The sequence below is a fragment of the Diadema antillarum genome, unplaced genomic scaffold (genome assembly GCF_040938485.1).
Source record: "Diadema antillarum isolate AM-2024a unplaced genomic scaffold, OU_Dant_1.0 seq00001165_RagTag, whole genome shotgun sequence".
NCBI lineage: Eukaryota > Metazoa > Echinodermata > Echinoidea > Diadematoida > Diadematidae > Diadema > Diadema antillarum.
The window spans coordinates 822,829-834,469 of record NW_027271972.1 but is presented as its reverse complement, the minus strand read 5'-3'; positions in this window follow the sequence as shown (position 1 = coordinate 834,469).

The window sequence follows — 11,641 nt, the reverse complement described above, 5'->3', positions numbered from 1 at the left end:
CCCCGCAGTTTATTCTTATAATGTCATACACAGCGCACGCGTGGACAGGATAATGCTATAGTTGAGTCTGAACACGAGTGGAATATTATACAAATAGTGAATGGTCACGAGTGCAATGGTACAACGGCACGAGTGAAGACCATACACTATTTGTTTTATACAACGTCCAAGTAGATCTTTTTGGTTGGAGGATTGTTGGGTAGGTCTAAGTAGGCCTAGAAATCTATATATGTATGAAAAATATAGCCATACTTACACGTGGATCCACTGCGATTCTCTTTCTGGCTGGCTTGTGCAATCAGTGTAGATACAGGTCGCTCATACACATACACTAGCACTACTGTAGGCCTACATACGCGCATGCATGTACCGCACACGTACACTGCGCTACCTGCATGCGATCCTCAATATGCAACACACAGTACATGCAGTACCGTACAATTTCTCGAACCGTGGAATAGAACGAAAAAATCGAACCAAGGTGCACGCAAAAATAGAACCAAAATTGCTCGGCGCGTTGAATGGAGTACTTATTGAATATCACGTCACCAACAATCCTCCAATCAAATTACAAGGATCTACTTGGACGTTGTATAAATTGTGTTTGCGTTGTGATTGATGATGATGTAAGATTATTCCTGAACCCTTTCAGAATCATTATTAAACTTGGATCATGGAGTGATGACAGGAAAACTGAAAGTCTTGAACGGAAAAAGAAATATGAACAACTCAGTTTTCCCCACACTCAAACCTTGTATATTTAGAAAATATAATAAAGACAATAATGTACGTACACTTAATCATTAATCTATCAATCTTTATCTCTTTCTGCCTAAACTAGCATTTTATTTTTTTTAATACTCTTTCTCTCATCATATAAGTGTGCAGATAACAGCTTTCCTTAGAAAAAATATACAAATCAACAAGACACGCAGAAAGAAACCAAGAACTCATTCACTTACATCTTTTGTAACATATAAGTGCTTCCTTCAGTAAGTTATGCATATCGTTCTTAGTGAAATGAAGTTCAAATTCACATACAGGAGATGACTATATCCGCGCCATTAGGGCCCCGGGCATCATAGGGCCATATTGGACATCAAAATCCAGCATGGTGTGAATGCATATTTCAGCCACGATTATCCCCTCCCCCCCCCCCCCCCCCCAAAAAAAAAAAAATAAAAAAATAAAAAAATAAAAATATAATATATATATATCACTTTGTCTTGCAGCATTGGAAATGTTACGATCATTACTTTTTATTCCAGTCATTACGGGCAATTTACGCCAAAAATCGTATAGATTTAGTAAATGCAGGAAGCTTAGTATAGAACATATGAATGACAGAAATCGATGATATACTAACAAACCGGTCAAAAGTTATGCATGTTTTGGCTAAATTCATTTGTCATCATCCGCTCGATGAGGAGATGATAACAATACGTGATGTCGTGATAGTAGAACGATATAACGGAAAAGTTGAGAGAATGAGACAAAATTTTACTTTATTATACAAATGTATATTCTATTAACCTACTGCAGAAATATCTTAGAATTACACTATTCCCTCTGCCCTCTATATAGACGGAGGTAAGTCTACTTTTCGTTTTACGTTATGCGTTATTCAAGTAGCCACTATCATTATTATTAGTAGTACTATTAAATACTCTCTATACTGTAGGATAACAGCTGCAATTCCGTTGATATCGTTCAATGATGTGACATCACGAACAGTTGTAATTTTCTTATTCAGCGAAGACGGCAAATGGATTTAACCACAACTTTTAACATCAATTACATTATTTGAACAACTATTTCACTGAAACCACGTTTATATTTGGGGGTAAATTCCCCTTAAAAGTGATCTATGTCAAATGTGTAGGCCTATATAGCTACAATCATATTCGGAGCTTAGCCCATATTCATGAAATGATTCACGATAACCGATTGTAATATTCATGATTACATGATTTCACAGGATATCAGGTGTGTCGTCATCTTCAGATCTTATGTAATGAGCGGTTTCCGTTCCCAACCTAATTTGTAGATACAGAACTACATTGTAGAAGGCAGAATCCTGAAACAGTCCTGTGGACATCATGAAAACACGTCAGTTTTCTTAATTGTAGAATTTCAACTCTTTTAGTGAGTATAACCATTATATAATTTCCAAAGTCGTTAACATAATAAGAATGCTCAAACGCTTGCTTTCAACGGACTACTTTCAATTAAGAAGTTTCAAGAGCCCAACAATCATCTCCAATGCTCATAATAATCGATGATAACAAAGGAGTTGGGGTAAGTACCTTTCGCCTTTGGTATGCTTCAAAAAGTTGAGTTACCTAACCATGAAAAAAAGATAGCAATACTGTCAACATTTCCCATGACACGGTAAAGCGAACATTAAATACTCGCGGCCGTAAAGCCCACTTGTCCACCTAGAGCTGAATGAAAAGAAGAGGCCGTTGAAAAGTGTTGAATGAACAATGGTATCTTTCGTTCTAATAAAAGAAAAAAGAAAAATCTGATTCAAGACCCCTGTTCACGAATAAATAGTAAGAGGACATTAAAGTTATGCATGGTACGATTAGGTTGCTGGAGGGTTTCTGCAATAAAGGGACAAAACACAGAGAAGAGTACTTTAAACACCTGTTTCTTGAATCTGCAGACAGGCATATACGGGCATTTCACCTACAGCAGCAACAACAACAGCAAATGTGGGTTCGATTAAGTATGTTAGATATGAATCAATGAAAAGTTTGAACACACACACACACACACAAATGTAAACGCTAATTTCAACGTTTTTCTAAGAAAGGTAATTATCAAAGAGAGGAAATCAAACTTTTCCAATGATACTGCATTCGTTATGTAACAGAGAAACTTTTTTGTGAAAGATATTAAAGTAATCATATTTTTCAATCATTCTTGTTTATTTATCAGTATCTTAAATCTCAAATATTTCCAATTGGTAAAACATGGATGTACCGGTTTGTTTTGTTTTCTATTTGCATTTGAGCTCGTCGTATTTTTATATGCAATTATATAACAACCAAAGGAGAGTCGCTTTACGCTGATCCCCCTCCCACATACACATACACACACACCATGAAATCATGCATAGGAGTGCATTACAAAACGCCAGATACACACCTGCGATGTTAGGCTCACCATTTGTTATGTTGTGAAAGAGCTGTCGGTCTTGTTGTGTTTGTGTGTGTGTGTGTGTGTGTGTGTATGTTAGTTTAGTGATGGGGGAGGGGGCAGATTAGTATGATGATGGGGTAGGGGCTAGATTTGTACAATGTATTTTTTATGTATATGCTCTTGTAAGTAAGAATAAGTTATATGATTCAATAATCGCAAGGGATATGTTTGGTGTATGTCAATATTTTTTCGTGAAGAAATTATCAGTGGCATTGATTCATAATTGAGTTATTAATGTTGAAGAGAGATCATTTGCAATATAAATTGAAAATGGATTCGTTTTGTATTTTGAATTGTATTTGTATTGTTTGTGTTAATGTTACACCCAGAATTGGTTATTTCACGAATGATTTGAATGAAATCAATAAATATCAAGGAAAAACAGAAAAGTAGGGATGGGACTTGATGGAGCTAAAGAGTGATGAAACTTTGCTTGTTTGTTTGCTTTCATCAACAAAATAACACATCGAGCCTTCTTCTTCTTCTGATTAAGTCTGCCTCCTTCAATAGACTGAAGATTCTTGCAGACTGGTGCTATTTACATTATAATACAATTTATTCACAGATATTTACAAGCACATAGAAAATTTGACGAAAATAACAACTAGCCACTGTGATCAACCGTTAGACGGTTTCGAAATGATCCCACAGATGGCGCTGAAACAATTTCTGACGACAGGGAATTCCAGTTCCTTACAGTTCTTGGGAAGAACGAATGGCGATGCGATTCAGTTCTCGAATATGGTACCTGATAGGAGTGTTGTTGCGAGGCTCTCGTCAACTGAGTAGCCTGTTTGATAATATAGTCCTGTGCTGAAAGAGGAGTAAGATTATTGTGTATTTTGAGCCTCACCCCATTCCCAACTTCACGTTCCTGACATCGCCTGATGCGTACTAGTAATCATACAGACACCTGAGAGATTACTCTACAAATACATTGAAGTAATAACAAACAAGGAAAAGTAGAAATTACGCGGTGCGTAACATATGTCCCCGCCGGAAGTAGCATTTTGTAACAAAATGTGCAATATAGGTAAAAAATCAAGGTCAAAGGTCAAAGAAGTCAAAGGTCAAAATTCTGTGTAGAAGTTTTGAAGCCCTCACCTAGTGTCATCACATAAAGCAAATGGAATCGAAATTGGGTTAGAAATGGCGAAGGAGTAGCATTTTGTAGCCAATGTACAATATAGGTCAAAAATCAAGGTCAAAGGTCAAAGAAGACAAAGGTCAAAATTCTGTGCAGAAGTTTTGAAGCCCTCACCTACGTGCTATCACATAAAGCAAACGGAATCGAAATCGGGTTAGAAATGGCGAAGGAGTAGCATTCTGTAGCAAAATGCACAATATAGGTCGAAAATCAAGGTCAAAGGTCAAAGAGGTCAAAGGTCAAAATTCTGTGTAGAAGTTTTGAAGCCCTCAACTAGTTCCATCATATAAAGCAAACGGAATCGAAATCGGGTTAAAAATGGCGAAGGAGTAGCATTTCGTAGCAAAATGTACAATATGGGTCAAAAATCAAGGTCAAAGGTCAAAGAAGTCAAAGGTCAAAATTCTGTGTAGAAGTTTTGAAGCCCTCACATAGTGCCATCACATAAAGCAAACGGAATCGAAATCGGGTTAGAAATGGCGAAGGAGTAGCATTTTATAGCAAAATGTACAATATAGGTCAAAAAATCAAGGTCAAAGGTCAAAGAAGTCAAAGGTCAAAATTCTGTGTAGAAGTTTTGAAGCCCTCACCTAGTGCCATCACATAAAGCAAACGGAATCGAAATCGGGTTAGAAATGGCGAAGGAGTAGCATTTTGTAGCAAAATGTACAATATAGGTCAAAGGTCAAGGTCAAAGGTCACGACTGAAATTCTGTGTAGAAGTTTCAAAGCTCCCATGTAGTGCTATCATATAAAGCAAACAGAATCAAAATTGGCTCATAAATGACAGAGAAGTAGCAAATTGAAGATTTTGATCACACACGGACGCACACACGGACACACGGACGGACGGACGGACGGACGGACACACGGACGGACGGACGGACGGACACACGGACACACACACGTACGGAGCCCGTTTCATAGTCCCCTGCTCGAACTCGTTCGGCGGGGACAAATAATCTTATTGGAAGCAATGGGAGAGAGCGCAACGCCATACAGGCCCACTAACGGCATAGAACTATTCAGCATCCTTTAAACATCATCAAAGAAATACTGGATCCGGATAATGTTGCCGACCAACATTAAAAATTAATCGCAGGCCTGGTCAGTATACTACAATAACCCGTCCTGAAAATGTCATCTGTTTCCGTTAATATTATATCTTTTCGCATAATTTTGCTAACAGACAAAAACAAGCAAAAGTCGGCAAAAACATAACATTGTTGGTCGAGGTAATAGTACAAATTCAGGACTCATTATTATTTCGTCTTGTTTCCCTGGCATAAAGACCCTATAAACTGAACCCCCCCCCCCCCCCCAAAAAAAAAAAAAAAAAAAAGAAAAGATCAAGGCCGTCATCAAATGGATTCCGGAGTGGGCAGAGTTTGAGGAGTTGGCGTCTTTCATTGGTCGGAATCCCCTTCTCTTGAAACTGTCAGCACAATCACGTTCAGTATGTCTTGAGATCGTGCCAGCGATCAGAATGAGCAGTCACTGTCGGCTATCGATCGATGTTCGTATGAGAGGCCTCACTGTATTTCGTGGGGGAGTGAGGATGTGCGCCCATTATGACTAATGAACCATACAGTTTGTTCTCTCATTCGATTTGACCGCGATCCTTTTCATGAGACGCGCTGATTCGAAGAATCTCTTTTTGGTGTCCGGACGACGTCAGCCACAACCCGCCGAGTACCAAGCGACTGCGAAGTTCGATTTATAGGCACGGAGGACAATATAGAAAACAAACGTTAAAACCTCAATCTATTAACTCTTTGTTCGGTGCCGTCGAAGGACAGTTAAGAGATGAGATCGAAATAGATGTCAAGACGTGCTATAAACGGCGACAGTCAATTCTGGTTTCGTCATTTCAAGTCGGCGGCATCGTCCATGCAGAACGGTCTCTGCATCAGTTCTTGAAACACGTCATCATCATCATCATCATCATCATAATCATCATCAGCGGACAGCTTAACTTATCTCTTTACGTGACAGTCTGAGAGTGTGATCCACTTTGTAACCATTGCATAGAAATATCGCACAATTTGTCATCGCCATCACTCATTGTGTCGGAAAAAAAACCCAGGCGGCAAGTCATTCTATTCTCCGCACACATTCACCTTGTATAAAGTCATAAAAACACCTTTCCTCCTCTGACAATTACATTATAGACGATTAGATATCGGGAGAATCGCTATAGTCTGTGCAGAATAAATTTATCTGCTCATCGCTGAGTATGACTCTACCTCGTTTGACGGAAATGGAGCGTGATGTTGACATAGCGATTCGTCGATTCGAACTCGAAATACTCCGGCGCCGATCAGGCCTGTTGAAGCTCAGAGAGCGAGACGTGGTGAGTAAAATAATTATAAAAATCAATTTGAATTTACCAAACATTGCTAAAATCTGCTGAATAGATGACTCAAATGCATACGTAGATACTACCTCGTTACTAGCCATATCCATAATCCACGAATATTTATCACTCAATCATTGTTTACTTTGCAGTCTTGCCTTGTTTAGTTTAGTTTCGTTAATGAAATAAACTATACAATTTTAAATGTTCATGTTTATGTACTCTTGTTGTTGTCTAAATAATAATAATCTTTGTAGCATTATTAAACAACATCAGTACATTTCTGTGTGTGCTTGCGTGGACTATTCAAGTATTCTAGATCCTCAAAATCTTGCTCAAATGTAACGCAGTTTGTTCTATTTTGAAAGAGTAAAAGGTATATTTTTTTTTACGGTTTCGCAAATCTTTCTGTATTTTTTTTCTGTGAGCGTATATGGAATTGTGACATCGCAAAACTATAACACCTTCAAGGATGACATAAAGACGAATTGTCAACTTAAGTGTGAGGTGAAATTAACTGATGAAATCAAATCCTTCCCATTTCATTCTGCTCTCGTCTCATCGAAAAATTGTTGATATTACCCTTTTCATATGAAAGAGTCACATTTTCTGGATAAAACGGTAATATTCAGAGTGTGTCGAACAATATGAAACTTATATTCCTGTATTCAATTCAGGTTACTTCAGCATTATCTTTGATAGAATATCAAATGATATGTACAAAAGTTATGAAGACAGAGTTTTGCTGAAAACGCAATGAAGATACGAGGAATCACAATTTACAAAATTCTTATGTAAGTCCAACGGACTAGCTATGTTCTGCGAAAGTTGTGGATACAAACCGTAAAGACAGCTTGTGAAATGTGGACTCCTTGAAGGAAAAATCAGTAATATAAAATAAAGACATGTTAATACCTTAGCAAATAATCAATATGTGAAGAGCTAACTGAACTGTGCTATTAATTCACGGTTGGGTAAAATGCTTCGAAATTATGCATAATGAAATTAAAGCCTGCGTTATATCTGTCCTGCTTAGTTTTGTTCACCAAGTAAAGTCAGTGGTCCAAGTGCTTTAAAGGGTAATCATATCCCTTGGTAAAAATATCTTAGATAATATTGAATCTCAGAAACACACCGATTTCACATCCTAAGTTCCCTGCCGATGTTACGCCAACATAACAATGCCGTATCGCCATCTCAGTTTAAACGACTTTTGACTGAGATTAAATTGAATAAACCCTCAGCCCCGGGTAAGTCGTTCGTGTCACAATAACCTTCCAAAGCATACCAGAGATGTAGACTCCTGGTAAGACACACGCAGGCATTATCGGATGGTATTTAAAAAAGACATAGGACGGTGCAGGCACGAGAAATCGCCAGTCTTGTGGTCTGCCCAGGACCATCAAGATTAAACCGGTGATATCCGTGGAAGGATTTAATATTCAAGACGATTTTTCTCTGCAGTTTGGCAATTGCGGAATCAGTGTGATGCTGCCTATTGATCTGAGTGTTGTTATTTTTTATTCTCTATTCTTTTATATAATATATTATTTTAAAGAAAAGAAAGCAGCGAGACCAGGAGATCAGGAAATAAAGATGAGATGTATGGATCCGGTAGCGCTTGAATTAAAGCTGCAAATCAACTTCGGGCGAGCGAAACACATGGTTGGGAGTTCACCTGTTAGATAAATCTGCAAAGTTTTTTTTTTTTCTTTTTTTTAAATCATGAACGAACTGCTCCTTCCCTGGTAATCTTCTTTTAGTTTCAAAACCAATAATAGGCCGTAATGGGATATGATATCACGGTTAAAACTGTTTTAGTTATTAAAGAGGATGACGTAGGTAGTGGTAATTATCGACACTGAGAATACACCAAAAATGTTTGAAAATGGACAGGATTGCTTTAAAATTTTTACAAATGCATTACTCCATATCAATGTAGTAGTTTGCAGGTATATATGACTACCCTGTTTGTAGCTAGTATATTAGTAACATGTTAGTATGCTTATTGCAGTGTGGTCATTTAATTAATGTATATACCGTAATGAGCTTCATGGCTAGTATATTTCTTTTTATATGATATAACAAATCGAAAGTAAAGTTGTTACAATCTTCATTGTTATCATAATTATCGTTATCATACCTCTACTGCATATAATGAGACAGTTGTGGTAATAACATAACACGAGATTTATTAAAAGTCGGAGTATGTCATGTTTTGAAGACACACAAGTTTGTAGAACGACGTGACATTTCGTGTGATGGCGATATAAAGGTTGGCAACATAACATAACAAACGGTCTTGTGAATATAAAATATCAGCATTCTCGATTTGGGGTATCATTAATGTATAGTGTGAGCAGTTCCATATCGGTCTACACTTCTACATCATGAGGCATTGTGACCATCGGTAGACGTTTGTTCGTACCAGGCCGGCATTGATCCCTAAAGGGTTGATGACCAATGAGATGGTCACCTCAGGTCAAGAAAAGAAGAGACATGAGACAATCGGTCCCGTCACTGACAGACACTGCGGTCAGCGTGGAATTTGACGTGAGAGATGTTTAATCCGAGTTGCCAGGCAACCGCCGAGAAGGTGATGAGAAGGATGAGACAGAGCAAGGGTTGAAGAGATGACCACTGGTGTCACCATTGACATCCTCCAAACTTAAAGAGGAGGGGTAGAGACAAACCAAGGTCAGCATATACGTCACTACTACTCGCGGTCGAGGCTTGTTGGGCTCACGTCAACCACGAGTCATACAGCTCACGAGCTTTGCACCAAGTAAATGGGTCTTAGGCCCATGAGCTCGACATCAAATAAAATAGGGCCCGAGCTAGACTGTCCACGAGATCGACACTAGGCAAAAAAAAAAAAAACCCATATGTGCACGAATTCAATATTTCATAAATCAAGCCCATCACGAGCATAGTGTCGAACCCGTGGACCTTCTGGCCTAGAGTTGAGCTCGTAGGCCTCACTTGCCGAGTGTCTAACTTGTGGGCTGTATGACATGACATGAGGGTGCTTGACTCGTTGACCTTTTTCAATGTCTCACTCGTGGGCCGTATTACTCGTGGGTGTATAGCTCGTAGGATGACCCCGGCTTATTCTATGGACAGCAAAATAGTTCGTCTTCACCGAAGTATGTTTGTAACATTTTTTTTTATTTTAGAATGGTAAACCGATTCAGACCTTCAGGTATAGTTAAGGACTCCATTATAAACTTGCTTATTCGGAGATCTCATCTCATACTTTATCATACTTTATATCCAAACTTCCATATTCTTTTTTCCAAAGACTGGACGCATTTTTCAACGACCCCCTTCAACCATAATGATATAGAAATATCTTATTGTTTTGAACTATGTATGCGATAAAAGAAAAAAGCTATGTATGCCATTACAAATGAATCGACTTTCTCAAATTTTGTAAAAGCATGTAGTTTTTTTTAACGTTTTTAGTAAGTCACTTGGACCGCAGTTCTATGATTAAGAATAAAACCGACAAACCAAAGAAACTGATTTCATGTCTTTTCAATCGCAGATGTGGCTCCATCAAACAAAAATGTGCTTGATACACAAAATAAGTTGTTACTCCATTATTCTTACACGGTAAACATGTGATTATCCTTGTTTTTCACATATCTTCTAGGACTTAAAAAAAAAAATCCAAGAAGCAAAACCATCTGCCTCGTTTGATCTGAATTGCTTATAGCACACACTGAAGTTTCCCGCAAAGAAAGTACTGTGAAGGACAAGGCCTTTCAAAAACAGCACTAAAGATGCAAACATACATAATTCGAGTGAAATAATGAAGAGATGAATGAATTTGTGGGGGGAAAACGACTTGCACAGAAAAGTCGGAAGTTGTGACGTCAGTCTTAATGAGTCGCTATTCAATAACTAAGCGGTCAATAGATACAGCAATATTGAATCCCACTATCTTCGAGGAATTGTCGCTGCTTGATATTACAAACACAGAAACGGGTGTTTGGGGCTTTTGTTTGGCCGGCTTTGCGACATTTCTTTCTTTAGGCTGTTCTATTCCAGTGAGAATAGATAGCCGTAAAGATCAATAAACGACATAAGAAGTGCGCATGCTCTATATGATGCCCCTCTGCAGTGAAAGCAGGTGCGTCAGACAAAAAGGTGAGCTCGCCGGTGCAGAGGAGTGCCATTCTAGTTTGACTCAGTCATTACAGAAACAGCCAGGCAACATTCTTCCACCCACTTTCCTCTCTCTCCCTTTGGTACTCAGTATGTCAAACCCTCTTCTATGTCTCATTTACCCCCCCCCCCCTTTCTGCACGTCAAATATTTTACAAATCAAAAGAAAAAGAAAGAAAGATGAATACGGTTCCATTCTAAACTTTGACGTTTCGAATTTTGTTGATAAGAAGTGTATGAACGCCATGGCACTTCATAATGTAGTTAAAGAATCATTCTTCGTATGTCCCATCGATTTCATATGTGACTTAGGGTGACATATGACTATGAATCAGGCCATAATGTAATATTCTTTCAGTTAAGCAGAGCGTATGAGACAGCCAAACATTCCTTTCATTTCCTATGAAGTTCGAAAATATTGAAGATATCTTCGAGCCACTTTCCGTGTTCTTGTTGTGTTAACCTGTCACTCAGGAGTTTCATTCAAAGCATCTCTGTGAGTAGTTTGTCACTTTCGAGAGCCAGCACGATGGTGCGTCACTACTTTCACTCATGCGCCATAAATTATTGGCTGGAAGCCTACGCTGAGCAAAGGCATAGAGGGCGCCGATCTCACAGTGCGTGCAATCCTTGACTCCATCTCATGTTTATTCATTTGGTTTGACGTACTTGTTTTCCCGTCGGTCAAAAGTAAACAACCTGTACACAGTCATTGCCCTATTTTTCAGTTTAACTCCATTTTAGACCGGCCAATTCTTCTT